Source organism: Ictidomys tridecemlineatus, chromosome 5 (genome assembly GCF_052094955.1).
Source record: "Ictidomys tridecemlineatus isolate mIctTri1 chromosome 5, mIctTri1.hap1, whole genome shotgun sequence".
Lineage (NCBI taxonomy): Eukaryota > Metazoa > Chordata > Mammalia > Rodentia > Sciuridae > Ictidomys > Ictidomys tridecemlineatus.
The window spans coordinates 83,824,297-83,851,335 of record NC_135481.1 but is presented as its reverse complement, the minus strand read 5'-3'; the positions used below and the strand labels follow the sequence as shown (position 1 = coordinate 83,851,335).

Here is a 27,039-nt window from a genome sequence, read left to right as displayed (position 1 = left end):
AATAACTGGTACTACAGGCATGTGCCAACACACTGTTCTCAGTTCTTTTTGAATTCATCTTGGATGTTATTTCCCAGTTCCTCCTTCAAAGAAAATTCTGAGAGTCGGGGCTGTGTGTGTACAAACCAAAATAAAAATGGAAATAGAAAACCCATCTTGCCCCAACCCCCAGAAAGATGAGCCCCACTGCTTAACTTCTCCTTCTCAGTCTCATGGTGTTATTTCCTCTTTACCCCAATTTTATCTTTGTTAATTTGGATGGCGTTCTCAGGCTAAACAAAGATTAAGTAAAACAAACACTATGGTTAGTAAATTATTATATCTACCAGAAATTAAGTTTTAGGAAATTAGGACACATTTTACTTATTTAGTTACATTGAAAAACTGTGTGTGTGTGTGTGTGTGTGTGTGTGTGTGTGTGTGTGTGTTTGGGTTTATTTTTAATGACTCTGAAAGTGTTTTAAGAATTGTGCAGTGACCTGGAATTATTATAAATATCAATTGTCATTTTATAGGTGCAGAAGTGTGCATCAAAAGTTTTCAAAGACATTCTCTTTTTTCTTTTCTTTCTTTTTTTTTTTTTTTTAAGATACCACCAACTTCTACTACTTTCAACAGGACTCAAGACATTATTGGGGGATGAAAATGTCTTGATTACCCAAGTCTAGAGGCTACTGTACAAAATGTGAGTGCTTATTTTCTCCTTAATGGGAATAACTCAGATGCTATTGAGAGTCATAAATGCCTGTCTTTTACATCACTATAGGATTTTTGCAACAGGAAATTTTTAAATGGGATATAAAATATTCCCTTTGTAATGAAGCTTGTCCTATATTTCCAATTAGTTTAGCTGAACTTCAGTGCATTTTTCTGTTTCTTCCATTCCATTTTTTATGATGAGGAGACAAAAACTCAACGTAATACTCTAGACAAGGATATGCTGTCAATTTATATAATGGCACCTTAATATTTTCCACATTATTCTCACTCCTCTTCCAGAGACTTATTTTTAGCCCTGTTGCACATTGAGCAAAGCTCATGATCTTTTTCTTGGAAGGTGATGGCTAATTCAATGCCCATCACTGTGTATGATTAGCTTAAATTGTTCTTTCAGATGTGCATCACCTCTCACTTACCTGTTTCAGATTTCATCTTCATCAGATTGTCCAATTACCTAGTTTTGTTAAGTCTTGGTGGAGTCCCTTGTGGTCCTTATTGGGCTGAAAATTTAGGGTCATTGAGTAATATCACTTCTTTATTCACCTCATCCTATAAATGGTTAATAAACATATTCAACAACAACGATCTTTTCTGGTACAGTTCTCCAGGGCATTCTATTAACCTCATTCTGCATCCACAACTGGACCCGACCCCCATTCTCTTAGAGCTCTTCCCTTGTCTTCTTAGTCCCTGGACTGGCTTTTACCTCTGAGGCTGCAATAATAAAGTTTCCTTATGGGCTGCTTGGAAGAAAATTTACCAGAATGCCTGTATGGGTCACAAAAGCTTATAAGATCTCCTAGCAGTGTTCCTATGATCAAAATCTAAGTAGCAACCAGTGTACACAATACTGTAGCCTGAGTTATGTTGATGAGCCATTTTGTATTCTGTTCCCCTCCCTCTTTCTTCCCTCTCTCCCTCTCTTTTTTCTTCCTTCTTGTTTTTTTTTCCTGATAATAAAATGCTTGTTTTCTCTTAGTTATTTGTAAGTCTTCCTGGTTCCTCTGATTGAAGGTTTGTGGTATTTAGACCTATCATGTGCCTACCTCCTTACCTATTTAGAATAGTAAGTAGATTTGACCTGAAACTCTCAGGACTTTGAGCTAGTTTCTGATTTATATAAAATGCATTATTTACCTTCTTTTATGGAAACCACACAACCTAAAGAAAATAATAAAATTTTCATTGTCATCTTGAAAAAAGGAAAGATTTTTCACTGTTGAATATTTCAATATAAGGGATCAATCCAAAATTTAATCTTCTGACATTGACCAAGCGAGGGAGTAAAATGTGTCTTTAAGAGTTGGTTATTCACCCCCATGGCATATTTTGACTTATATATAACTTTTCAGCAGAATACTTAACTACAGAGAACCAGGGGGCATCTCTCTCTCTCTCTTTCTCCCCCTCTCTCTCTCTCTCTCTCTCTCTCTCTCTCTCTCTCTCTCTCTCTCTCTCGATATAAACTCTTAATTAAAGTTCAGTGTGTATTAAAACCTTGGATCCTAACTGTTCAGAATTCTGCATTATACCATACCTAGACTAACCCTCTCCAGAGTTCTCCCAGATAAATTCCAAAGTGCATCCTTGAAGTACTAAGATAAGTGGCATCTCATTTAATCACACTGCTTAAAGTTTGAAAACACATACACACACATACAAAAAAAATGGCAATAGATTCCCTTTATTCCTCAGATTTTAGCTGCAGTTAAAATAACCAAGAGAAGAAAGAAGTTATCCAGACAGGACATCCATTTCAAAATGTATTATATTTCAACGATGCTAAAATGGCTCACAATAAACCACTAAATGACACAAACTCTCTCCTCAACAAGGGACATTTTCTTTGTCTCCCTAGTTTGTTGTGAAGAAAAAAAAATTGATAGAAGGTTGCCTTTTAAAGTTAGAAAAATAATGCAGGGCAAGTACAGATTGAAATAATAATACTTCACTGGGAGAATGTACACCCCACAGTTTTCAAATCCCCTTCCAAAATTGAAATGAAGAGCTTAGTTCTATACCCAGATCATTTGTAGATTCAAGTTAATATGTGCCTGCTACTTCAAGGTATGATGGATTGTGAAGTCTTCCCTAATATTTGGTATATTTAGGAAGGGTTTTGGGGAAATAGTTATTCACTTGCATTACTGACACTGGCATAATTCAAGTAATGTGGGGTTATGCAAAGCAGGGGAAAAAATCAAATCAAGCCAAGACAATAGACACCAAAAAGATGAACTGCTCAGAGGTAACTTAAGAGAAGATACCAGGTCTTCTCTTAGTCCTTTCACTGCCCAATTGTTTCAGAAATTTGCTTCAATAGCTTTTTTACTGAGTTGGATGAGCCTATTTCCTGGTTTGGCCATTCATTTGTTCATTTAACAGATTATTGACTGTCACTGTATGGCATCATTCATGATACAGCTGATTATAAAGGTTAAAACAAGTGCCAAAATTAGTAAAGTCTATCCCTAGGGTCCCACCTTGTCTGGGTTTCCTCTTCATAACTTTGTTTTGATTTTTCTATGAGTTCCAGATATCCTGAAGATTGTTACCACACAAAGAACAGCAGGCAAATGCTGTATTTCCTCTTGTTGAGTTTTCCTTTGCCTTCTCCACTTCCTTTATGCAGCATGTAGTCCTGCTAACTGAAGCACTCTTAATGCAAAATGCAACAGCCTGGAGAACATGTTTTGGCTTTGGCGAACCCCCAAAAGCCTGAGCAGTCATTGAAGATAGTCACACAAAAACCCGGCTGATGTCACCCATTCTTGGCATCAGGATCCCTGAAATTATCAGTGCTAGTGGGTTTCTATTTTCAAATATATTTAGTGAAATGAAAAGTGTTTCAACATCAGTAAGTTATTCTTTAATTACTGGATTCCATTGGGTTTCAGGTATCATGTCAGAGATGGGAGGAAAAGGGCAAGAAGAAAACTTCTAAGTTAATATTTTCATGTTGCTGGAGGGCAAGGAAGTAGGAAGTGCATTAATTTTCCCTCTGTTTTAGGAGAAATCCTTCATTTCATTTTTGTTTCTTAATTTGAATTGACAGCATAAAAATTGTCTCAATTCTTGCTTCCCATGAATTTCTTTTTGTGAAATTCATATTGTCATACTAAGACCTTTAAATCTTTTTCTGTTACTCAGTCTTATATTGCAATCGAATTTATGCACTTATTCCTATCCATAACAGATTATCTAATTGCATTTTTGAGAATATGTGAAACTACAATATTTTAATTTTAAAATGTTTCCAATGTTCTCCAAACATTAAGATGTATCACTACCCCCAAAGTTCCAACTAAAATGTTCTTTCCGTGGAAACCACTATTATTTCCTTCCTGACAACTCTCTCAAAGTCCAAGAGGGCTTATAAATTGTGTTTTTCTCAGTTATCTCTTTCTTAATCTCTGGACGTTTTAATGATCTCTCTTAAAAATCTCAACTCAATGGTACCTCCCCAAAATGAGGAATGAAGAGAAAGAAGAAAATCAAGAATGAAAGAAAAGTTTGGAAAACTTGTTTCTGACAGCTCCGATGAGCAGCTAGGAATAACTGATTTTGTGATTTTGGATTTGCTGGAGTTCATTAATAAGAATGGCTGGAGTCCCAGGAATAAGCCAGCGGGCCTCTGGCCCTCTGATCCTCCATTATTGAATTTACATGGAGAGTGCTGAAGCAATATTGCCAAACATTTGCTCACCACCTCCCTCCCAGTCTTCTTTCACTGCTCCAATTTGGCCTCAAAATAGGTGGGGGAAAATGGAAAATGAGGGGTGAAACACGTTAAATAAACCTTAGCCACATAAAAGGATTCTGGTTGTGATACTTTGAAATCCAATATTCATTCTTTCATAAATCTATTTTCAAATAAGCTGTAAACCAGTAGAGAAACATCCTACCTATTTCTCAGTACTTAGCACAAATTCTGGCACAGTCCAGTCTCAGGGGAAAAAAATGATACAAAAAACCATATGCAGCTTTAAATACACTATGGAATTGTAATAATGTAAACCATGTCAACAGAGTCTCCATGCTAACTGATATAGAATTGTATCGTCCTTTTTCTTAAGTGCCATTTAGAGCTGAAACAAAATTCTTCCCTCCAACCACAGAAAATGTGAATGATGGTGAACTTAAGTCGGTTGCCCTGTGGTGGTGTTGGAGCCCCACACCACTCCTATCTCAGACATTTGGACCAAGACCACAGGTAGCCCGGTTACCTAGAAATCACACCTTAAGGTGTTGAGTCTCATGAAGCAGGCTGGCTTGCTGTATTCCTGTTATTTATCATCCAAATGTCCTTGTTTTTATTATCCATGGAATTCTTCTCATGAACAGCAAAGTGGAGAGCAATGAAGGTTATTTTTAGCAGGTCACATCGAATGAGCTAAATGCTGAGCAGTTAAGCAGCAAGTACCAACCATGATATGAAAATAAGAACAAAAATATATGCAGAACAGTATGTTTCATAAATGACCCCATTCTAAAAACCCTTACCCTATAAAGTTGGACTTAAAAACAGCATACTACAGGGACACAGCCGTATCAGTGTTTATAGCAGCACAATTCACAATAACTAAACTGTGGAACCAACTTAGATGCCCTTCAATAGATAAATGGATTAAAAAAATGTGGCATATATACACAATGGAATATTACTCAGCAATAAAAGAGAATAAAATCATGGCATTTGCAGGTAAATGGATAGAGTTAGAGAAGATAATGCTAAGGGAAGTTAGCCAATCCCAGAAAACCAAATGCCGAATGTTTTCTCTGATACAAGGAGGCTAATTCATAGAGGGGTAGGGAGGGGGAGCATGGGAGAAATAGACGAACTCTAGATAGGTCAGAGGGGTGGGAGGGGAAGGGAGGGGGTATGGGGTTAGAAATGATGGTGGAATGTGATGGACATCATTACTCAAAGTACATACATAAAGACACAAATTGGTGTGAATATACTTTGTATACAACCAGAGGTGTGAAAAATTGTGCTGTATATGTGTAATAAGAATTGTAATTCATTCTGCTGTCATATATAAATAAAAAATTAATAATAAAAAAGAATAAATGAAACTGTTTGGGAAGTTTTCCTTTATTCCAAACACTTTCACAAACATGCAAATTGTCCTGTTTTAAAGTTAGATCACTTTCTAAAGTAGCCAAAGGTCTCCATGTGGGACTGATGGTGAGTGAGCACACGAAATAAGTCATTGGTGGATATTTGGTAAAGTCTGGGGTAGCTGAGCTATTAAGTTAGTTTATTTCAAAAATATTCCTAAAATATCCATTCTATCCCAAAATAAATTAAAGAAATATTTTCAGAATAATAATCGTATAAAATATACATAGAATTGAATGAATTTGACTAGGGAAAAACTATATGTCATTAATTATACCCATCAGCCCAAACACTCATCTACAGAACCAGAATCTTCTGAGCCAATTTTCAAAGAATGCAAGAGTCATTCATTAAAGCTTCAATAGATCATCAGATAGTCATTTCCTTTCAGGTTTTCAGGAATTAATCTCTACCATATTCTTCTCCTGAAGGATTGTGCTTTAAAATTAAAACAAACAAATTTGGTACAACAGGAGTCAATCCTGTGAAAATTATCTCCAAGCTCAAAATTTTTGCTCTCTTGCTTTGGTTATAAAGGTGCTGACCCAGTGCCCTGATATGGTCATCATTTTGTGAAAATCCAATTTAGAACTTAGTTACTTGATATTTTTAAGAAATTGAGTACAGAGTCTGAATAGTTAATATTTCTATTCAAAGTATGAACACAAACATGTTTTCCTGACAGTTTATCCACTGGGAGATATTTTTTAGACATGGGTGGCTACTGTTCTTGCTCCAGGTGCTCTAGAGCAAGAGTTTGTGTGATTTAAAAAAAAAAAAACCCTCAAGAAACAGTATTAATTGAAAAGCCAGGTGCCAAGAACCTGACAAAATTACCCTGCACTTCAGAGCATTTTCCCACATTTTGTCTTCCATGAGCTGTCCTGGCCCAGGCTGAGTCCCTCAGCCACCTCTGTTGTCTGTTGTTCTCCTTACATATTACACCATCCACAAGCCCAAATCATGGTCCCCCTAAGCCTAGATCAACTTAAAAGAGACACAGAGAGAGAGAAGGAGAGAGAGTTGAGAATTAAGAATTTAAAAATCCACCAAGTAGTAATAGAGTATCATTTCCTTCTGCGGATGGATTCCAGCTTAAATAGATTTTTGTGGTTTGCTTGTGCTTTCCGAATTAGAAGATGAAATATAAGAACACAAAACGTCTAACAAGTGTCCATTTAAAATACCAAGTTGTGAGAAAACTACCCAGAGGAATAAAAGCAAGTGTAAAAGCTAGGGTCTGTCATTTTATAAGGGGGACTCTAAACTCTGATGAAACAGAAAATCTTTAATCAAACAAAAAAAAATGTAGTTTCTTAACTCTGAAAGTAAAATAAACTTTTCAGTCCCTAAACAATTCCCCTCTGATGACAAGATTAGGTTTTGGGGACATGCCAAACAGGGCCTCAGGCACACGTCTAGGTGGACAAAACAGAGAGAAGACATACAGCGGGAAAGCCCGTCGTGATGGATATCTTAATGAGGGTTGTACTGTGCCTGTTTAATACAATAATCCCACAAGGAAATAAAAATGCTTCAGGAAGGATGATAAATATAAGTAATTTTAAAGGACCATAGCACTTTCAACAGCATGCTATAGGAATTCCAAGTGTTTCAATATATTTATTGTCTGAGAAAGAAAGTGCTGGCTCTGTGTGCTTGATATCCTAATGTTCTCCCACAGGTCTCCAGGGTAAGAAATATTTCTCACAACAGTTGTCCTGCCCAAGGCCTGTCAGAAGCAGGATGAGGACCAGAACAAGGGCAAGGACTAGATTTTGTTCTCCTATGATTTAATATTGCACTTTAGATAATAAATGCCCAGACAGAGTAATTGATTTCTCCATCACAGGAGAAACTGAAGAAAACCTTAGTGAGAATATGTGCAAGTACTAATGCAGGAGAGTAAGACTGAAAGCACTAAATGTGGATGTGTCTATCAGGGTATAGCAAACTGCAGTCCACCATCCCAATTCATCATTTGATACTGAATGGATGATAGTCTCAATTTTATTGTTTCAAACCCATTACCCTATTACCATCTTTAAAAAATATATTTAGTTGTAGATGGACACCATATCTTTATTTATTCATTTATTTTTATGTGGTTCTGAGGATCGAACCCAGTGCCTCACAGGTGCTAGGCAAGTGCTCCACCACTGAGCCACAACCCCAGCCCCCTATTACCTTCTTAATGACCAAGCAGACACAAAACCAATTAGATGAATTCAAGTCAAAATCCTTTCTAATCCTCCCTGGATTTGGAGAAAAGCAGGGCCACTTTAAGACCACTTTCACCATCTCAAGCTTGGAAACACTGGGCCATGATTCATGTGTACCAGCAAGGAAAACCACACTGTCTGGGGATAGAGTCAAATAATGCCGACATCTTTAAAACATGCCTCTTTGAGCAAGGTGTGCATTGGGAGAATGAACTTACCAGCATTACATATTGTACTTGATATGGCCTTTACTGAGTCCTCTTATTCTAATCAATTTTCTTTTTGAAGATATTAAATGATATAATTTTCAAACAAATTCTTTCTTATCTCTAAAAAAAGTCAGAGTTACTGTTCACCCAGTTCACACCAATACACAAAGCCAGTTGTTCACAGGCGTCATCCACTCTAATGGATCAGAATTTATTCCAGAGCTGACCAGCTGGTGGAAATTTTGAATATCACCTCTCTCCACTTAAGTCAATAGCTAGGCTTACTTTTTATAATATTTGTCTTCATTGAACCATTGTTTCCATCTGATAGGAAAGTCATAATTTATCTTTAAGTAGCTGGATTTAAATTCCCATTCCATGTCTTAACTAGTTGTGAAAATATGTATAGTTTCTGAAGACCAGTTCCCTCCTCTGTAAAACAGAGGTATAGCATATGGCATTATAATAATTGTCTCATGGGTTTGTTGAGAAGATTAATTTATTGAGAGTGCTTTGATCAGTGCTGGCTCATAGTAAAATACTCAATTATTGTTAACTATTATTATTAGGCATTTAAACGTCCTCTAGCTGCCATCAATCTTCCCACAATATTTTCAACATTATCCCGAACTCATAATTTCTAAATCTTTCTTACACTGATATGATTATTTCAGGTGTGAAATAAAAATTGGGCCCAAGTGCATACCTACCATTTGCCATTTTCTGCATAGGATTTGAATTGAATTGAGTACAAAAAGTCCTTGGAATGAATTTTGGAGATCACAAAGATGATCAAATTGAAAAGGTAACACACTCAAAAAGGAATGGATCCTGCTCCAGCAATATGCACTTTCTTGGTTTACTAATGATATCCAAATAAAACATTATAAATGATATTTGGATCTGCCTATTTTGGTTAGTTTTCTATATTGATATCTCCCAGTTTTATTTGAAAAATAATATTGATTTAGATTTAAAAAATGATCTGTGATCATCATAGAGAAAGCACAAAGGAGAAACTTTAAAAATCACCCATTATCCCACTTTCCCAAAATAATCATTCTTAATAATTTAGTTGAGCTCTTTCACCTTATAGTATTCTGGAAAATAAAAATGCTATTTAATTAGGAACATCATTATCAATTGTATAATAACATTATTTTAAATTATTGATAATCTTAACAAATTTTTATTTTATGTTACAATTACAGTCAAGAAGACCTGAATCTAAAATAATAAATTAATTACATAAACTTTAGGAGCAATTAATGTATCACAAAATGCATGCATGCAATGAAATACAGGTAATATGTAGCACATAAAAAGGCAGACTTTAGAACTATTCATCCCAAGAACTGATTGTGTGCTTTGTCAAACTCTGTACCTTTGGTCAAGATAAGTAAGTTCTCTATGCCTTGAATTTCTAATTTATAAAGTGGAAATAATCATCTGTATGTTGTAAGCCTTTGTGGGGCATTAGAAGAGATATATGAAAAGCAATTAGAGGCATTCCTGACCTGACCCATCAGTGACACTTAGTAAAGTTCAACTCTCACTTTTACTTCCTTTCTCTCTGCTATTGGGTTAGAAGCACATTTTGTCTTCAACAGTAGGTAACAGGGATCTGGGGTTATAGCTCAGCAATAGAGCACTTGCCTTGCACATGTGAAGCATTGGGTTTGATCCTTAGCGCCACATAAAAATAAATAATATAAATAAAGATATTGTGTCCATCTTTTTTTAAAAATGTAGGTAACATTTATTTTCTTATTCACTTACTCATTTAGTTAATAATAGTGAGTTTTATGAATATTGAACTCAAGTCAAGCATGGGTGGTCTCCATCAAAGGTCTACTTATGCTAACTTTGCTTCATTTCACACTCATTTATAACAGGCCATGATATGATAGTATGCATTTAAACTTGAGCAACTCACAAGGATGAAACTGATGATTTTGGCTTCTGTTACATTTATTGATCCAAGCCTTCAACATAAAATCCAGCAATAGTCAATGCCTCACTGAGTGTGCCAGCTTCTTGGAATAGAGACATTAGGTAATTAGGAGAAACAATTATTTATTCAAAATCTCACATGGGGCTGCAACCCAATATCAGGTAGTATTGATTTGGTTCACAGGTCATATTGGATAACCATGGTTTAAATATATATGTGTGTGTGTGACTGTGTGTGTGTTTCTGTTTGCTGGGAATGGCTAGTTAGTATCTATCATGCTCCTGCATTAGACAATTCTTCTTTCACCTCCTAAGATTGTGAGAACCTGAGACCTCCTTCTCTGTTACATACTGGTTGGTATCCAGTCAGTTTGTGTGTCAGAGCTAACACTTTGATTGTTCCCTGCCTAAAATTACTCAAATTAGGAATATAAAGACTTTCTACAACTACACATATTTTATCAGAAATATTACAATTATTCTGACAATTTTTATCCTATTTGCTGTTATACAAGTCCCTATAACACAGAAAATTCTAGACGGATAACACTTTCTGATTGTAAACTTACCCTGTTAGTTTTATATACAAAATACCTCCTTCTGAGTGGAATCTATAGGTGCAACTATGAGAAAAAAAATGTATGACTTCCCCTGTCTTTACATGGGAAGAATGAGAACTTAGAAAAGTCATCTGTGTACTCAACTTTCCCCTAAAATTATTTTTTGCTCTTATCAAGTATCTTTCCCCATCCACAGTAATAGCAGCTGTGGTTAAATCTTGTTCTTTCTGCCTCACATGAGTTTGCTGTGAAATATATGTATATGTTTACAAGCACACACTTACATATGTATATTCTTTTAAATACATACATGCATATATATATATATATATACATGAATATTCAATGCCTGTGGGTTACATGTACATAAATTTTATATAAGAAACATTAACTTGCAAAGGTCAGTTTTAAATGATGGCAAAATTCATTTTTTAATTAAGTCACTGTGTGTTGTTTGCTGCACAAATCCGTTCTCACATGCATCCCTTCCTCCCCTCAATCCCATGCACCATCCATAGCTAGTTCCCTTCCTTCCCACTGTGCCATCCTTTATCAACCAGAGCAGTCAAATCAACCCTTAGAGTGTTCTTAAAAGCACCATATGCCCAACAGAAGAGCACTTGAATTACTCTGTATATCAGAACCTGCTGTACATCACAACAGATTATTAACAGAGACCAAAATCTAGGGCACTGTGTGATCTTATAACCCATCAGAAACTACTAGCCAAGAGCACTCTTTCATCCCTTTATTGTATCTCCCAGAATCTCATTTCTACCAACTAAATTAGTCAGGCACCTACAGGCTGCTTGGATGCAAATGACTTGTAAGGTTTATCATTATATATATATATTTTAATAGAGAATACTCAAGGTAGCTTCTCTATAATGAAGACAAAAAAAAATGAAACCAAAGAAACTTTTCTAAGTAACTTACATGAGTGCCTTTCTTTATGAAGTTTTTCCATAAAGAAAGGGGGAAAGTGATAGGGTCAAGAAAATTAGTATTAAGAGCTTAAGTAATTAGCATGCAAATTATTTTTTTTCTTTTTATTACATCATATTTCTGATAATTTTCTTGGGTGTTTTTTTTTTGTCTTTTGTATTCAAGGCCTTGTTCTGCCTTGTGACAATTTCTCAGATCACTTCCATTATGTTTTCTGACCTACCCCAAATTAAAAACTATATCCTTTATTCATGGAGTCTTAGATCCTAAAGAAAGATGTATTTCATTCTCATATCAAACAGTTTATAAAACAGGTGGCTCCCTCCACCCCTTTATCTGCTTCCAGAAGGAATCTATTTTGAAAGAATTTAGGAATGACAAACCATTTCCAATGCACTTGTCCTATAAGGCCAAGTGTGTGATAGACTACATTAGATGGGAAACTATTAAGAAGTGGTTGGGTCTTCTGAGATGTGGCAAGGTAGAGGAAACCTTAGACGAAGCTTTGACCCCCAAGGGGCAAAGGCAGGGCTGGAGATGATGATTCAAAGCAGCCTTAGAGGGAATGGCTATGTGTGGGCACAAACATGGGAGTGACCCCAGGACAATGAGAGAGGCTATGAAAGATTACACCTACATAGCCATGCTCTTTATAGACTCACATTTTTCCTAGAAAAAAAATCCATAAAAATGAATAGTTAATTTAAAATGCCTATTAAGCTATATCATGTAAACTAGACATTACACTGTAAAATGAAGTGAAACTCACATAACCAAGGTGCAAAAGTCATACAACTATCCTTCTTCCTGTTGTATAAAATTACAAATCTGAAATTAAATTTAAATATTATGTCAAATTTCATTACTGTGATTATTTCAGGCATTTTATATTTGCTAAACATATTAAGGATTTGGTTACAAATTATTGGTACTAATATTCCTCTAAGAAGATGAATATTGACTTTCTTTTGTGAAGTAGAGAACAATTTTTGTTATGAATTCAAAGCGTAGGTTTCAGGGTGCATAAATGACATGTTTTGGTCTGGAGCAGGTCATTATGCAGTCTGATCCTGCCATTGTGGGGTACCAGATTAGTACATAAAGAAAAGTTGGGTATCTTACCCACACAGCCAGAGAAGAGCTATTGAAGAGTCAAAGTACTTTCAATGCTGTTCTTGTATACTCTGAATCAGGTTCTTTCTCAGGAGAATGTGAATGTAGCTGTAGATTTCAGATTAAGAGCACATTTTATGCCTCAATCTTTAATATTTGGATAATATATTCATATGAACTTGCATTTGATTTTAACTCTTATGAAATTACATTAACTGAACGCTAGCATAGTAAGCTGCCACAGGAAACATACAGAGCTCATTCTTATTAATTCAGGTAAGAAACAGATTAAAAACAGGACGTGCCCTCCTTTCTTGTGAGAAGGAAAGGCAGGGTCAGCAGATGCAAAGATTTAAGTAACCCAGCAATAACAAGTTGCTCAAAATCTAAAATTAAGTTCCCGAGCAAAGTGAACCACTGAAGAGAGAATACATTCTCTCCTAGGAAGCCAGAATTATCATTCTTTGTGTTCTCTAAGTCAAAGTCAGATTGAACCCACTGAAGTCAAGATACCTTCTAAGGAAGGCCCGTTTCTTCCATCTTCTTATTCTGCACGAAAGTTCTGCACATCCCTTCAGGGAGGCTCCCGCAAGGTCAAGAACAGCCAAGAAGTTGTGCCATGGACTTGTCTTCAGTAAACATGTTGACTTCATTATGCTTTCCTGCATTGAAACTCTCTCTCAGGCTTTCTTAAAGCTAGGATTCTAGATGCAAATTAGATTTCCCCAATTAAGTGTAAATAACAGTGCTGTATAGCATGAGGCTTTTCTGCTTGTGTTCAGGGTCAGTTTCCAGCTTTCTAAGTGTCAAGAGACAGTGGCAACAGTGGTGGCAGCAGCCATATTCTGTAAACCTCTGTCCAATCAACTGCTTCCTGAATGTTAAGAGGCAGGGATGGTAGCAGGGATGGTAGTGGCTGCTTCCTGATCTCAGTGTTCTGATCCCTCCCTGGATTGCAGCTACAGCAATGTGTTCTGGGAAATACAGAATTTCCCACTGTAGCCTCCTGATTCCTACCATTCCTGGTTGCAAGAGCTAACAGTTGCCCTGGGGGCTCAGTTGTGTAGTGTTCTGGGAGTCATTCCTGAAAGTCAGGACTGACACCTGCTCTCCTTTTTAGCAATTTTACAAACCCTTAATTCCCTCTCTTACATCCCTTTCTGCTGAAAATATCTAAAGCATGTTCTATTTTATAACCAAATGCCTATTTTCAGTAATTCACAATGGCTGCCTAGAACAAAGTGTTAAAAACATGGAGACTTTGTCCACTCAGTGGAAAAGATTTTCTGTGCCTGTCTTGGGAGAAGGGATTACACATTTGCCACCTTAATATACATCTGCCTCATGTAACAAATTGCCAAGTATGTTCATGAATAAACATAAAATTGAGAAGATAGGTAAAATTTCAAAAATTCACTTTTATTCAGAGTAGCGAGGCAGACCAAAATTAAACAAAGATTCAGACAGAGATAGATTTATTCACAGGAATGCTAATTGAACCATATGCGAGTTACAATTTATCATACTCGAAATAGCAAAAGTTACTTCAATACAGTCCCACTAGTCTAAACCCAACCCTCTATGATAAAATACTCCAGCCATTTTTTTTTCTTCGAACTTGCTAAATTGCACACTGCTGGAAATGATTTTAAAGAATTCATTTTGAAGAAATTTGGAATCAAAAATCAAACTATTAGAAGAGAACATAACAACAACCAAAAATCCATTCTATTCCTGTTCCTTTATGACTATTTACATTGGTAAGTGAGAATGGTGAGGTGTTTTTCCCCATTCTGAAAGGCAATCTTTTTTTTTCCCCCTTGGGAGTGTTAATACTTCAGTCATTTAAGCTTTCTAATTTGATGCTTTTGGGTGAAGAAGGAAACCTTAAATGAGGAAAGGAAATGCTGAGAGGAAATTACTTGAACAGAACGTAATAGTTTTGTGATATGAAGCTGTGATCATATTTTTTTCACAGTATGAGTCAGTCATATAAATGTTTAGTTTATTTAGTTTCTTAATTTGATATGAAATTAAACTGGGCAAACTTGTCAGCAAAATGTTATTTTTCATGAGCTACACTGCACTGATTTCATTATTAATATGGCACCTCATATTTGTAAGCGAAGCAGTCTTAAGTGGGCTTTGGTCAGCATAAAGCTCATTTTTAAAAGTATGTTTCTAAATGAATTACTGGCCCATGCTCTAATTTCAATAAACCTGCCTCCTACATAGGGATTTGAAGATCATAGTTATAGTTACTATTAGTGTCAACACAATGTAAGTAGGGTTCATTATGAAACTCTCTAGAGATTTCTAACGTGATTACATTCTCTTTGTAATCCACAAAAAAGAGCTCTTCAAAAGATAACAATTCAATGAGATGAGATGGGAACCATCTGGTTCACCCCTAAAGCATATTCTTATTTTTTGTGGTTTGTCATCACTGTTCTCTCCTATTAGCACCAGAGAACGAAATTCAAGAAGGTTGGTTTTATATTTTGTCCTCAGAAAAACAGAAAAAGGGTTGAACACTAGCTATTTGGACAGTCCCTGCCTAATGTCTGACAAAAGTCCCATGAAACCCAATTCCCCAAACGATCTTTCTTATGCAGTCAAGTATGTTCCCTAATGGTGTCATGCTCTGAGCATATACCCAAAAATAATTTTTTAGAATTTTACAACCATCTTTTTTTATGCTTTTATTACCTACATATATTATTCTCCTCAAGAAGGCAGTCTAGGCAGTACCTGGAAGACTTTCATGATCAAGAACATCTCCTGGCTTGGGTTACAGCAAATAGAAAGCCATCCATCACCAAAACAAATGCCAACAAAACCAGTTTAGCTCATGACAGCAAATACACAAACACTGCCCTGATCAGCTTCTTATCAGTTCAAAAAATAAGAAAATACAAAGTCCCCGTATGTGCCTACTCTTGAGACGGGTAGCATGTTGGGTCCCCACAGTTTAGGTTAATGTCTGTTGAAATGGGTACAGTAAACATAAAGCATGGGATCCATGTGTACCAGACAGAGAAAATGATACACATCTAAGTCATAGACTTGATTCCTCACCCCTTAATTACCTTCTTCCTCAGAAAAGTGAATTTACTTTTTTCAAATACAAATCTATGTCTTCTTCTATGAGAACATTTCTCACAGACTCTCCCTGACTCTCTGCCTTGCCTCTACTGAGTCTTCTCCCTCAAATATCTAGTCTAGCTCCCATCCCATCCAGAAGCATGCTGTTGATGGCTTGCTGCAGCCTGAATCAGTGGAAAATGTCTAGGCTTTGAATACAGAGGACCTGGGTTGGAATTTCAACTCTGTCACATAATAGAACAACCTACTTTACTTCTCTGAGACTCTGCTTCCTCATCCCTGTAATAAGGTTAATAATATCTGTCTTATAGAAGCTATAGTAGGCAAAATCAGAGCCTCCCTAAATGTCTACTCCCTAATTCCTGGAAACCGTGAAGATATTAGTTAACATGGCCAAAGAGACTTTGCAGTATACCTACTTTGAGGTGGGGACAGTGTCATCTTGGGCCCAATCTAATACATTAGTCTTTAAAAGGGGAGATCCTTTCCAGGCTGTGGTTATGAAGAAAGGTGGCAAAGCAACAAGAAACAGAGATGGCTGTGTGAGAAGAACTCCGCCTTACCATTGCTGGCCTTCAGGATGGAAGAAGGTACCAAGAGCTAAGGAACAGGGAAAGGCAAGGAAACAAATTCTTTCCTACAGTCTCCAGGAAGAACAATGGCCCTGATTACAATGTGATGTTATTCCAGTGAGACCTGCATCCGACTTCAGACCAGCAGAATTATAAAATTAAAATTCTGTGTCACTTAAAGCTACACTTGGGGTAATTTGCTACAGCCGCAATAAAAAACCAGTACACAGGTATAGTAGGAAAGTGTAAGAAGAGGGCCTACCATGGTACCTGGCACAACAGCTTAAGCCCTAAACAAATAGAAGTTTCCTCCAATTTATCTAAGAAACAAATTCATTCACTCTCAAAGAAGAAGGTGGCCCGGGGGAGGGGAAGAAGAAGAACCAGATTCACAGAACTCATATCCTAATCAAAGGACAACATTATTTTATATACTTGGGGTAATTATCTCTTTCTACACACACCAGGCTCAAGTAGGCATTTGTTCTTCTCAACCCTGTACCAAAGGCCTCTATATCAACAAGACCTACCCTGCTTGCTTAGGGTGATTTTTTTCTATAAAACTTTAAATAGAGAAACTTATTTATGTTGAATTTTGTATTCAGGATGCAGATGAAAACTGAACATTCCTGATAGGCTTGGTCTTAGCATGCCTGTCTCTGCTCATACAATCATACAAAACCCAAAGTCTGACCAAAACTATCACTACGACCTCTAATGGACACAAAACAGAAAGGCTCAATTCAACCTCTTTAGAAGGTTGGATGGAAGACAGGGACCAGCAGACTCAGGGAGCTGGGGAAGGGGCTATACGGGTGGGTGGAATAGGGAGTAAGAATGAATTGACTGCCCTTCCCCTTCAGGGTCTCATAGAGAAAAACATTGAAAAAATATCTATATTGGTAAGTTCACATTCATAACATGAGTGTAAGTTCACATTCATGTACATGAGCCAGAGCATAAATTCCAGCTGTTTTTCCAAAAGAACTACAGAACTTACAAGGGAAGGGTCTGTTTATACCATTGAAGCAGCCGGGTCTGGCCTCATCCTCTTCTGTTGTTTTAGTCAGCTATTTTGCTGCTGTGACTAAAAGGATCTGACCAGCACAATTCTAGAGGAGAAAAAGTTTATTTGAGGGCTCATGGTTTCAGAGGTCTTCATTCATAGAAGGCCGGCTGCATTCCTCAGTTCTCAAGGTGAAGCTGAACATCATGGCCCATGAGTGTGGTGTAGGGAAACAGCTCACATCATAATCAGAGAGCAGAGAGATAGAGACTCCACTCTTCAGATATCAAAATATATAGCCCATAGACACACCCCCAAAGAACGATTTCCTCCAGCCATAACCCACCTACCTCCAGTTACCACTCAGTCAATCCCATCAGGGATTAATTCAGAAATTAGGTCAAGGCAGTGATCCAATCATTTCTCCTCTAAACCTTCTGGCATTGTGAGCTTTTGGGGGACACCTCACATCCAAACCATAACATTTGCCTATCCTTGAGCACTTGCTAATTTACTTAATGAACTCAAGGTACTCAGGCCACCACAGAGGTGACCACAGTTCTCTGACTAGTCCCAGAAGAAAATGCTTCGGGGTTCAAGGAAGACCTTCATTTTTCTGCCCTTGCTGGATGCTGGGGGAATGCTCCAGATCCACTCCTCCTGGGAGGAGTAAGGCTTTTTCTGCTTCTATAGGCCAAAATTAAAATCTGCTTCCCAGAGATAAGAATTTCACCAAGATGGGAAGCCACAGAGAGTCAGTCCCCCTGAAGAGCACTCAGAGATGCACATTCTCACCTGATGGTGACATCTGCAGTTCACTCTGCTTCCAGTTGTCCCCTGCTGCTATATTTGGATGTCTGTGAATACAGATAGGACCTATTAGAGAAGTGCAGACTTTTATTAGAGCAAAGTCCTTGGTGAGAGAGATTAGGGTCCTCAGCAGGGGATTTGCCAGCCTCTCTAAGCGACTTGGGCCCCATGATCGCAGGATCCCTCTGTCCAGGAAAATCAAGCCTCACCGTCAGAGAAGGAATCCAGTCACTCCACTGTGGAATGATTCTGGGCATCTGTTCTGTTGGTGGAACTCTCCTTGTTGCTTCCCTTTCTTCTCTGTGTGTAAATGTCTGTGTGATTTTTTTTTTTTAATGTTTTTATTGATGTCAAGACGTTGGTACAAAAACAAGGCTAACACTGTCTGATTTAGGCTCCTGGTTTCTCACATCTCTGGGTCTCTTTGAGCAGCTGGCATAGCTAGAGGACTGTTTATTCCATGGCTTATTTCCCCCTTTATCTTTGATGTCCTAGGATGTCAAAGGTTGTAAATTTAATATTGATTTTATAAAGTAGTTTTACTCTAACATGTCAGTTACGATTAACTTCAACCTGGAAGAAGCTCAGCCACTGATCTGGATTTGCACGCGATGTGGCTCCCCAGCTCTCAGACTCTCTGAGTGAATGCTTTATTTATTAGTGTCTGCAGTGGTTTGTAAGGGCCAGGAAAGCCCCCAGCCCCCAGCTCTCTCTCTGCTCTGAGCCTCCAGCACCTGGGCCCTTACATTAAGCTTGAAAACCTAAGTAGATCAGAGAGACGTATCATTTGCTGGCATGTCAACAGACAGAAGAGTTTATAGATCACATTATACCCCAGTGGGTAGAACCAGAGAGAGGGGAATGAGAAGTCTTTCTTGAGTTTCAACTTCTCCCTCCCTTCAGTCCCCCAGTGCCCTTGTGTTCCACCGGCAGGGCGGGGGCCACTGCTCCAATAACAGTGATAAAAGCTGACATTTATTGAACACTTTCTATGGATTGGCCACTTAATAAGCATTAGGCAGAGTACTGAGGGCTTTCATTTAATCCTCAAATAAGTCCTATGAAGAGGATATTTATTATTACCATTATTTTCTGCAGCTACTGCTGTTGTTGTTGCTGCCATTTCACAGATGAAACCAAGGAACACCCAAGATCACATTGCTATAGATGTTGGAGCTGAAATTCAACCCCCAGGCAGTTGGACTCCCAGAGCCCACACTTGAGTCTCCAATACCATAATGGGTGCTTTCTCAGAAAATTGGAAGTTGACATTCTCTTTTTGTACCAATCATTCTGAGATGACATCTTTGACTTAAAATAACACACTCTGTTATAAATTTGTAATTTTTTTTTTTATGCAACTGATCTTGAAGCACAATAGCAAGACTTCATCCCAACGTCTAGTCTCTTTCTTAAGAAGAGGAAGGCAGCTGTTGTTTTTAATCCTGTACCGCCAATCCTTTCTCCTTCCTCACACCTTGGAACAATTCCTCTGTGGATGAGGAAGCTCAGGGTGCTCAAAGCTTTGTGGCAGAAAGCTCTTCCTGAAACCATGTGGTTCCTGTTCTCCAGCTGCTCACTGCAGGTGTTACAAAGGGACACAGGACCTTCCAGGTTGAAGAAATGGGTCACAGCCTCCTCATCTTGGGAAATCTCAGCTCCCTCTAGTTTAACATCACAGAGGCTGACACAGCAGGAGGCTGACTGTGGAGCCCCGGAGAATTTAATCTCCTTGGTTAAGTATAGGGCCTTAATGCTGGCCTTTGTACCTAAATCATTCACCCACCCTCCAGGCTGACAGACCAGGCAAGGGGTCTGGGACCCCTTTTCTTAACATTTCCTTCTTCCCTTTTCCAGTATCTCAATAATGGGAGCAAAAGATAGAAATAGCAGATTAAAGATGATATCCAGTTCTTGGCATGCCTCTGTCAAAAGGTGGGAATCTCTGTTCTCTCCCTTTAAATCGACATGGGCTCCGTAACAATTCTGACCAACAGACTACAGTGGAAGTAATGTTGAGTCCATCTATAGGCACAGACCATAAGACAAGGGCAGCATCCACTTCTATTTACATGCCACATCTAAGAAGTCCAACAACCCTGATGGAGAGACCACCGCACAAGGCCCTCGGACTCCATGTGAGTACAGCTGTCTTGAACCATCCAGAACGGACTAAATGCCAGCTGAATACCACCAAGTGTTGCCAATTAAAGCACATGGAACAGAGTTGCCTGAATTTCTGGCCCACAAGATTCTAAGATCTTTTGAAAAGGCTTCATGGTAGCGAGCTACACAGCAGCAGGTACAGGTAACTGGAATAAAGCACTTCAGCTTTTATGGTTCCTGGACCTCAGGTATGCACTCATAGGGTAATGCTATTCTGTCTAACCCACCTCAATGCATTTAAGCATAGGGAAGAGCATGCTGCCTTCTCCAAATAACTCTTAATTTATGACTTGAGACCGTTTGGGCAAGACAATCACAAGTGTGCTGTCCTGTGGAGCAACTCTTCCCGATTGATTACACATTGTTAATCAAAGATTAATCCTTTGCTATATTAGTGTCTCATAATTCATGGAGCTGTTGGAACCCAGGCCTAAGCTAAGTGCTGAGCCCATGCTTTGTTTTTTTTTTTTTTTTTTCCAGTTTCTTCTGTTAGAACATTATTTCCAACAGCCAGAAGGTAAATCTCTTCACTTCAGAAGAAACACATAGAAAGCCCTGCTCCTGGGTGGATGGAAACACATTCTTTATTGTAGGCCTAATAATTAGGGTGAAAGACACAGAGGTGGTGGCTCTTTTAGTTATTAGCTTCCAGATATAATTTTATTTTTCTGTTTAATTATATGTGTTTGAATGTATATTCTAGTTTAAATCGCTGTGAGAAGACAGGATATTTTGGAAACATAATGTACAGTTTGGGAGAATTTAGTTGATGTGTCAATCCATAATAGGCTTTCATGGAAATGAGATAAATAAAAAACAACCCAAGAGAGAAAGATAAGGGAGTCTTGAGACCACTTTAACAGAAGACACCAAGGGTTTAGATGTTAGGAGTCTGATTGCCAGGCTTGCCACATATTGGGTATGTGATGTGACACAAATGACTTCAACAACCTTCATTTAAAAGCATAGACTGGATATCCTTTAAGCAGTGGGCATTGTGCTAAACCATGGGAATACAAAGAGAACACAGTACAAGTAGTCATCCCTTATAATCTCTCTGGGCCTCATTTTCCTTCTGCATGAAATTCCTACCCCATGTGATGGTTGTGAAGACTGGGGATGTTCTGCTTAAAGCACCTGGTATAGTGCTACCTTGTTATCCTTGTTGCTGTCACAGCAAATGACCCTTATATGAAAATCACAGAACCCCAAGACAAGCAAAGCCAGAGGAGAGCAAGTGTTATTCTCTTTATCTGATACTTCATTTCCAGTTTTTACTTCAGCCATCGTTGCTTCAACCAGCCTAATAAAGGAGACTATGCACACACCTGCCTAAATGACACCAGCGTCCCACACCTTCCACCCAGGCTTCCCTGCACCCTACACCCCCACCAGGGCTGGCAAGATTCCTACCTTTGTTTACACAAGCACAGCTGCAGGACTGAGCTCAGTGGCAGAGTGTTTGCCTAGCAAACACCAAACCCTGGGTTCAATCCCCAGTACCGAAAACACACACACACACACACACACACACACACACACACACACGTGCAACCTGCTGTCATCAAGTGTTACCACCCTGGAACAAGTGATGACCAATCTGGGACATGAGCCAGAGGATAAATGCTCTCTCCCCATGTACCCTGGCCAAAGATTTCTAAGACTCCTCAATGCCCCTCAAACAGGGTGAACATAGTGGCACACAGCAGGGACCAACTCAGCTAAGGATGTTTGTCTTCTCTGTTTCACGTTCCTTAGTCCCTCACTCCCTGCACAGGGATGGCATCACTAATGAACCTATGCCTACAAGCCTTTGCCTTGGCCTTGCTGTAGGAGGAGAAAAATATAAAAGGTTAAAACACTTGGGCTGAGGATGTGGCTCAAGCAGTAGCGTCCTCGCCTGGCATGCACGGGGCACTGGGTTCGATCCTCAGCACCACATAAAAGTAAAATTAAGATGTTGTGTCCACCAAAAACTAAAAAATAAATATTTAAAAAATTCTCTCTCTCTCTCTCTCTCTCTCTCTCTCTCTCTCTCTCTCTCTCCTTAAAAAAAAAAAACACTATAGAACGGTAGTAAGTTGGCAGAATTTTGTTATTGGATGAGTATATAAAATTGACCATCCAATGAAATATGCAACCATTGAAAAGAGTAAATTAATCCAACTGACATAAAAAAATCCAGTGTTGGGTGAGAAGCAAAGATAGGGAATAATGTATATAATAGGATCCCATTTTGTAAAAAAACAACTTCCAAAACATCCTATATGTGATATAAATAAAGTTAGCTATAAATTTATATATGAGCATTTATATTTTTAGTTATACATAAGGTTAAAAATGATACATTACTAGTTTGTTAAAAATGCAGGTGTGGGGCTGAGGATGTGGCTCAAGCAGTAGCATGCTTGCCTGGCATGCTCGGGGCGCTGGGTTTGATCCTCAGCACCACATAAAAATAAAATAAAGATGTTGTGTTCATTGAAAACTAAAAAATAAATTTTAAAAAATTCTCTCTCTCTCTCTCTCTCTCTCTTAAAAAATGCAGATGTGGGTAAAAAATGGAGGAGAGAGATTTAGTAAAAGAAAAAGAGATCTTCAAAAAGAAATTCCATATATATGACATAATTATATTAGTTCATTCATGTAAAATTATACATACATAAATAACAGAGGAATGAAAAAATAGTCACCAACATGCTAATGGTAATTACCACTGGGATCCTGGATTCCAGGTAGGCATTTACTTTCTTTCTCCTGCATTTCTTGTTTAATTTTTATAAGAAGCATTGATTAATTAGATAATCAGAAAAAAGTAACATTAAGGCAAAAAAATATAAAAACAACACAAAAAAATGAAGAACCAAAAAAGTAAGTGGTTAAGAGTCATACTCTAGATATAGTTGACCATGTTTAAATCTTAACTCTATCACTTATGACTGTGCCGACTTGGGCAAGTTATTTCATTTTTTGGGCTACCATTTTCCCTTGTGTAAAGTGAAGATAATTGTAATATGGAATCTACTTTATTAGGCTGTTAAAAAATTAAATGAGAAACATGGATAAAGCCTTCAAAATGTTGCCTGTCACATAGTAAATGCTCTATAAAGTTAGATATTATAAGTTCTTTATAATTGATTGTAAAAAGGGGAAGACCTAATGGGAATATACATTATAGCCTTTAATTGGGCAGAGAGAAGATACACTCACTTCACTGTAGTCATTATCTGGTCAGCCATTCGTACACTTCTGTTCTGCTCCTCAGGTAAGGCAGTTTCTACCTTGAGTAAGAAAGAAAGAAAAGCACAAGGAAGAAAGAGAGGAAAAGAAGCTGTCTTGCCTGGCCTGAAAAATCCTCTTCCCAACTTTCTGGTCACCCTGATTCTTCAAGAAGCATGCAAGTTCATGTTGGTGATGTATTTTTTCTTAATTGAGATGCAACTGTTAGTATAGTATATTTTGTTGACATTCATGTCACATTTCCTAGATACCAGATTTTAAAAAATACTTTTAATTAGTTATAATTGAGAATGTACACACAATTCTGAAACTGTGTCTGCGTCAAAGTGTGCTTCCGAGTATGATACATGTGACTTTAGTGCCAATTCTTATTAACTGTGCAGTGCAGTGTGCTGACACCCACGACGTTATTTCCCAAATCCAGTCATGAAAATACTTCTAATTAGCCATAAATGAGAATGTACACACAACATTTCCAGTAGCCACCATGGTTCTATCAAAGTCCAAATCACAGGAAACTTAAACTGTTGGCAATGAGCTGCCGTGCTCCAATTCCAGCAACTCCCATTTCTGAACTGCTTAGAAAGTTGACTCTTTAGATCTTTCTGGGTAAATAGATCTGAGGTAGATTTATTTCAACTCAAGCCCTTTATTCGATATACGTGTGCTCCTAAACCCAGCTAAAATGCATACCATAGCCATTTCAAAGGCAGTGATAAAATTACTTGGTTAAATATTTTGGCTAGATATCCTGTTGTCAGAGGACAAGTCTTTGTATTCGGCAACTTCTGCATTTGCACGTGGCATTTAGGGCAGTATTAAATGGCACCACATCTGCCAACCTCCATGAGATCCACGCCCCACAGGAAGGCCCTAGGAACCTCTCGCCACTGTGGGCCACACCAGCAGATGACATCAGACCTCAGTGACTGCCTTCAAATCCCCAGACTTTTAACTTTCTTCAAGAATGCTGGCTATAAGCCTCTTAAGATGATCACAGATCACAAAGTGCCTCCTCCTTCCATTCAAAGTGCAGAGTTTATAAAATCACCTTTTTATAATTCAGAAATTCTCCAAGGTCCAGGCTGTGATGCATTCTGATCTGCTCTTAGGTTTCTGTCTAAGTCTTCACTAGTTTTGTAGTGGGCTTTGTCTTTCATTGCTCTGTGTGACTAGCATCCCTTTCCAAGTCATAAGGCCACAATTTGTGCCTGGGACATCACAGTGAAAGGGGCTTTATGTTGGGGGAGGGGAAATGGTTCTGTGAAACTTTGCTTACTCTCACTACCTTTAAAAACTCATTAAATGGGATTCTGCCTTTTACTTGCCGAAGTGTTTAAAACCCTTTTTAATGAAAAATTCTAATCCTATATAATCACACCATAAGTACTTTCTTTCTGTTCAAAAAGGAAACAGTGTTAAATTTTAATGCATACCTCTGGCAGGCTATAATAAAAGTGTTCAGTCAGTTTTAAATCCGATTAGTTGTAACTGTTACAGATTAGAGAAAAATCCCAAGTGACTGGAGCAAGTCCTCAACTCAAGGGACCTACCATAGGGGTGTGATCATGCCAGGCCCAAAGGGAACATCAAAACTCATGAATTCTGTTGATGCAAAATTTGTTCAGCTGCTAATAAAAGTAAGGGCCTGCACCAGGTATTGCAGGGAGGTAAAGACAAGCCTGCAAATAGGAGGCAGATTGTGTGGAGTACAATTCTAGATGAAGTAGAGGGTGAGCCAGGGCAGGAAGATTCAGAAAGGACAAAATCACATTCCAGGGTAAGAATCCTGGAGATGTCTTGGAGAGTGTACCTACCAACAGAGCAGAATTCCATAGATGAGGAGATGAGGGGATTCACCTGCTAAGGGGGGACAGACACAGTAAAAAGTTCTCCCAGAAATAGGAAAAATTTATTTGTTGGAATTTAGGGAAGGGGAGGGGAACTCCTTTGTTAAGGGTTGCTATTATAATCCATACCAAATGAGGCACTTAACATCTGCTCTCATTTAATCCCATACCATCCCAGTGAGGTGAGCAGACTTCCTCAATTTTATAAATTAGAAAACTGAACCTTGGAGGACTTGTGCAATGTGCCTAAGTTCAAACAGCAAGCATAGGGTGGTACTCAGAAGAATATAGGGCTGAGACTCTCAATATTTACTCTGAGGAATTCCCTGAATCATACTTTTCTAAATACTTTCTTGACCACCTGCATTAGAAATGATACTTCTGATTCCTGAATTCACAGCATTCTTATTGTCTGTTAGCCCTTGAAAATCATCAATCCCTTACATTACTTCTAATGCAAATATTTAAAACCTCAGTGCTCTTCATTGGTAGGGTCAGCTATGTAAAGCAAGAATGTCAAGAGCACCTAAAAGGTGAATCTATACACCTGAGACTCTTTATATTCATGAGATTACCTTCCCCCACATCACTCTGCCTTCTAGCATAATCTCATATATATAGAGGGAGTTAGAGGGCTAAACCTCAAGAGCATGTACCAGAACACACGAAGGCACCAGCAATGAACACTTAAAAATATTTTCTCAGCATTCTATCTCCTACCTGCCCTAAGTGAGAATCATTAAGCTAGCTGTACTCAAAATCAGGCTAGTTGACATCAGGTCCCAACTCTGCCACTTACTAGCTGTGTGAATCTAAACAATGTACCCTCTCTGAGACCAATTTTACCATCCACAAATTGGAAATCAACATATCTGCTTCAACTACATTTTAGGATTATCAGGAGGATCCAATGAATGAATCTCTAAAGTCTTCTCTAATGGTATGATATTACATCTGGATTTAAAAGCAGGACCATGCATCTTGTTTTTATATACATATCTCAATGATTGCACATAACAGATATTTTAAAATCCATGTCAAATATTCACAGGCAGACCTCTCACAACTTTGGGGAAATAATGTCCAACCATGATGTCAGGAAAAGTAATGTGACATCCTCCCCTGAGGATAGCACTTCCCTCCTTTCCCAGCCCCAATCCCGCCCTGGATACACTTTAAAAACAATACCTGTTCAGGAGTACATGACATGGTGTGGTAGGGCTGTGTGGATCTTGAAATAAGAAGCTTTGAGCTTCTCATTAGGGTCAAAGGAAGGTCATTATCCCCAGCATTTTTTTTTCTCATGGTGCCCATTTTCCACCTCCAAACCAAGAAGCTCACCTTACCCACTCAAAGTCAAGAAGCTGCAACTTCTTCCCTAGTGCAATTAATGCTTACTCAAGACTAAAAGACACTTTTAGCCTTGCCCAAAATAGCCTAATA

General features: G+C 38.1%; 1 long non-coding RNA gene across 1 annotated transcript in view; it reads right to left on the bottom strand.

Annotated features, from left to right (window-relative positions):
- The window catches only part of LOC144377852 (uncharacterized), an 80,102-nt gene extending 61,466 nt beyond the window's left edge, over positions 1 to 18,636 (bottom strand). Inside the window, exon 1 of the long non-coding RNA XR_013439047.1 lies at positions 18,326 to 18,636. This is a non-coding gene — a long non-coding RNA (uncharacterized LOC144377852). The remainder of the gene's footprint in view (positions 1 to 18,325) is intronic.
- Between the last annotated feature and the right edge of the window lie 8,403 nt (positions 18,637 to 27,039).